The sequence below is a fragment of the Sturnus vulgaris genome, unplaced genomic scaffold (genome assembly GCF_052056855.1).
Source record: "Sturnus vulgaris isolate bStuVul1 unplaced genomic scaffold, bStuVul1.hap1 Scaffold_609, whole genome shotgun sequence".
In the NCBI taxonomy this organism is placed as follows: domain Eukaryota; kingdom Metazoa; phylum Chordata; class Aves; order Passeriformes; family Sturnidae; genus Sturnus; species Sturnus vulgaris.
This window is the reverse complement of record NW_028276585.1, coordinates 599,852-604,399: the sequence shown is the minus strand read 5'-3', so window position 1 is coordinate 604,399 and position 4,548 is coordinate 599,852. Positions and strand designations below refer to the sequence as shown.

At 41.9% G+C, this 4,548-nt stretch overlaps 1 long non-coding RNA gene across 1 annotated transcript; it reads right to left on the bottom strand.

Annotated features, from left to right (window-relative positions):
* Positions 1–579: 579 nt before the first annotated feature.
* LOC148217567 (uncharacterized) lies at positions 580–3,926 on the bottom strand. Its single transcript, XR_015800980.1, has 3 exons — positions 3,825–3,926; positions 2,521–2,635; positions 580–642 (listed from the first exon to the last, which is right to left on the bottom strand). It is a non-coding gene; the product is annotated as an uncharacterized LOC148217567 (long non-coding RNA).
* Between the last annotated feature and the right edge of the window lie 622 nt (positions 3,927–4,548).

The window sequence follows — 4,548 nt, the reverse complement described above, 5'->3', positions numbered from 1 at the left end:
AGAGAGAGGCGATTGTCCCGCTCTGCTCTGGGCTGGGACTGCGCTCTCTTCAAGCCCTGGGGGCAATTTTGGATGCCACAGCGTCAGAAAGACCTCAGGCTATTGGAGAAATGTCCAAAGGAGGGACACAGGGATAGCGAAGAGGCTGGAGGGAAAGGGCATTTGGTTCAGCTGCAGAGAGGACACTGAGCTCACACCTCACTTGGGACCTCTCAGCTCCTCCCAAGGGCAGCACAGGGACAGCTTTGCTCTCTGCTCTCTGCGACCAGGGACAGGAACCAAGGGAATGCCAGGAGCTGTGTCAGGGGACGATTAGGCTGGCTATCAGGGAAAGGTTTTTTTCCTCAGAGGCTGGTCGGGCACTGAATAGGTTCTCCAGGCAATGGGCACAGCCCCAAGGCTGCCAGAGGTCCAGGAGCGTTTGGCCAATGCTCTCAGGGATGCAGAGGGTGGGACTGTTGGAGTGTCTGTGCAGGGCCAGGAGTTGGACTTTGACGATCCCTAGGGGTCCCTTCCGACTCAGGAAACTCTTCCCATTTTCCCCTCTTTCCTCTCCTTGCACAATGCTCTCAGCTTACTGTTCCACCGCATGTTCCACTTCTGAAACCTCCGCTACTTCTTTCCAGTTCAAGCACAGTTCTACTGGTTACAATCCAAAGATAGACAGATTGGAAAACAACCAAAAAGAAACACCTGTTTGGAATGTCGTGCTCTTATCTGCATCTCGAACTATGAAGTCGATTGTGCCTTGCAAGTTCTAAAAGCAAAACAACAACAAAAAACACCCGTTTTAACATAGGGATTTGCTTTCTTCTAAGAAATCCATATCCCTTCTCAAAATGGATCTATTTCAGGAAGAGATCATCTTGAATAGATCACTTACTATCTAAAGAACCTGGAAGACTCAAATCCGTAATGATAAGCCTGTTACCTTGTCGTTTTCTGTTCCAAAGGCAAATGAATTTGCTCAAGTGCCGTTTGTAACAAGGACAGAGCTCAAAGTGTGGCTCTGAGAAATGTTTTGGTTTCCCTCTCCTATCTCTATCAAAAGCACTTTCTTCAATGGCTGAAACAATACTTGATACAGTCTGAATTTTAAAGGTCATGAAAATTTTCTCCAAAGTGAAAAATTAATATAGCAGTCAGGTTTGAAACCAACGGGAATTTTTGTTTTACCTGTTTGAAGATTCCCTTCACACTAAAATGCTGGCTGATGGATACCTAGAAGAAATCAATTCCCACAAAATGCTTCTGGGTAAGCCATTACATCATCCATTACAATTTGCTTCAGTGTCCCGTTCCTGTCCAATTGAAGGTCCCTGTTTAAGAGACTCAAGTACGGAAAGAAATAAAATTTAAAATGACTACAGTGCCTTTAAATCTAAATCGAACTTCCTTATCAATCTCATAAAACCTTTAGGCTAAATGTTGCCATTGATCTGTTTCTACTGAACACAATCACGTCCTGGCTTGTTAGAGATTAGTTCATTACAAAGAAAGAAACGCAGAGAAGTTAAAATATTTCCAAAGAAGCATTTGACATCCTTCCTTTTGGATGGGGAACCATTCCAACACTGCTTACATAAGAGGTCAAATGACTGTCTTCCATGTTAGTTCTGCACTGTGCTCAGCGGAGCCTTTCTGGTTTATTTGCCTTTGACTTGGACATAAAGCTGAGTCTTGATTCAAGAAAAAATCAATATTCACACTTGGTTTCATTTACACGGACATTGGCTTGGTCTCCTAAACAAAGAAAATGATGGGGAATTTTTGTAGGAGTTCAGATAGGTAACATTCTCTTTCCACAACCTGGCATTGTATTTTCACTTGGTCTCTTACCTCCGGCTATGTTTTAACGGCTCAAATTATTAGGAAGAGTATCAAACCTCCAGCTCTAACCACAGTCCCACTGCGAGGTGTGTGAAGGTATGTGCATCTGCCCCTCAGGTCCATACTGCTCTTCTAATGTGCCTCTGATCGAGCAGGTAGGAAAGACCTCCTGGGTGTGTGAACAGTGCTGCTTCCTCTATGGCTTCAGAGCTGCTGCTAAGATCTTCAGGAAGGAGAGCAGTATTGTACCCATTTTTAGATGGTTTTTAAAGTTGCCAGTGCTTGGCTGTCTTAAACATCTGAGTTCCTAGAACTTTGAATGAGATCAAATCTATGAGTGAAGTGATGATGGTGCAGACCAACTTCTGATTCCAGTGATCCAAGAATCTGCACTACTACTTTTACCTTCTGAATAAGGCATGGATGTGATGGTATGCACAGTAATACTGATGTGCTATGGTTTTTGAATGCTGGCAGTCTTTCTTTGTCCCATTCCTAAAGCGTGGGCATTATTTGCCTTAACCTTGTTCAGTAGGGACATTATTCTATATTCTTACATGAAGTGAAAAGCACTCTTTTTCCATACCTTCACACAACAGCATTAAAACAAGGCCTAAGTAGTACAACCAATATTCAAAGATGCAAAGCAAAGATGCTCTACCTTTTAAGTTTACCATACAAAATTCATACCTTGTTCTAATTTGATCTCAAGAAGAAAGGGTGTTCTCCAAATACTCCTTCAGCTCTTCCTCACAGCTCACCGTTTTCCTTTTTTCTAAGATTGTATCCAGATCACTTTCATCATCTAAGGCCACATTAAAAAGCTAGTAAAAATGGTTTCGTAGATACTAAAATCTCCCCAACTATTTAGGATTCAAGGAAGTTAATTGTGCACATATCTTCTACACCCAGAAGAGAAAGCTACCTCAGCAAAACTCATCGCCTATGAAAATCTTCCTAGATAATGAACACCTCTGACACTGCCACCCCAAGTTGGTGTTCTGAAACAATGAGAACCTCACATCCAATCAAACTCTAGACCTGCACAAGATCTCGTCATAGCAACTTGCAGCCACTTTCTACAGAAAGCAGCAGTGATCTCTATCACTGTTGCCATACCAACAATAAGACAGGACTGTCCATTCAGCATGAATCAAGCAGTTAGCAAAAATGCACCTGACAGAATGAAACTGAAGAGTAGAAATTCCCATCTAAAAGTCAAAGATTACATTTTTAATTTTATAGCAGGTATTTTGAATTTCAGAGGGCTCTTTGCATTAAGAAGTCCTGTCTTTATAGCACACCCTTGTTTTTATGTTTCTACCTGGATTATGGCCATTTAGCCGTCTCCTTCAAATCACTCCAAAGAAAAACATTCAAGTGGACAAGTTCTTTCTAAACTGCTGGAAGGTGAAATGAATGAGTAAGAGGATATGTAACATGATAAAAGGCTGCCTGGAATTTTACGACTGGTATCCAACATGGTGCCTTCTATCTGGAGAGTAAAAAAAAATCAGTCTCCAAGTAAACTGGTAAGAATGCGGATTCTCAAAACTTCTGTTTATTCTGGCACCATAAAGCACCAAATCACATTCTATCATTTATCCCTTTAGAAACAACTGCCCGACTTTTTTTATGTATAGAAAAGATTGGAAGACATTTGGGAGATCATGTCCAGCTATTCCTAAAGTCTGATCTTAAGCAGACTGGGCCATACGTCATTCATCGCTATCCTATGTATTTCAGATAGAAATGATCATAAAAATACAATCTATTTCTATTACAAATAATAAACACAAGAATTATGAACACTTCCACATGAAACTCTTCCACACCAAACTGTTTCTTTGGAGTGTTTTGTCACACTATGGACCTCTTTCTAAGGTGACATCAATAGCCTACCACGCAGAAGGCATTGCAGGTGGGAGCACAGGAAGAACAGACTAATCCCAAGGAGTGATGAAGATATATGTCATCAAATAAAAGAAACGTACATCCACGTGCTCCACTTCTTCTTCAAACCTACATTTTCGTTTCTCAGTCATCTGAAGCATGTTGGAGTGCACAACTTCAGCATCTTCTGCTGTGCAAATGTTCATATCTAACAGGGTCATCTGAAGGAAAAGAAGAACAAATTATTGACATGCACAGAAGAAATACTGTGTGGCTTTCAGAGAGCCTGGCTAAACGTAGTGTTTCTTTTCTTGTGATGGACAGAGATAGATTCAGCCTCCTACATGCCATATTAGATTAGTAAACAATACCATCTGGTTGGACACAAAGGGAGAAATTGAGGCAGAGGTGGAATTTCTTTCCCAAGAGAAGACAGATTTAGCACAAGGGCTGAGGCGCCTTGCATCGTCCACATTCATGTAGGACAGCACTCCCTTCATTACTGGCATTTGTTACGGCTTTTCCACATTTCAAGTACAAACACCAACTACTACCAACCAAAGGGATGGCTTACTTTTTGAAGAGAGTAAGGCGGAAGTTAAAAAGGAATTCCACTTGTTATCTCAATGTCTGGTGCATCCTCAGACGCATTTTACTCTAATGACACATTGGACCACGGCTATCACAGCCAAAAGCTGTGGCACTCAACTTGCACATCTGCCCTTTCTCCTGACATTTGCCCTCGACCAGCTCATACTGGATGCTCATTTTCTCCACGCACTCCACATTAGGGCTGTCTGAATGATACGGAACAGACCACAGTCA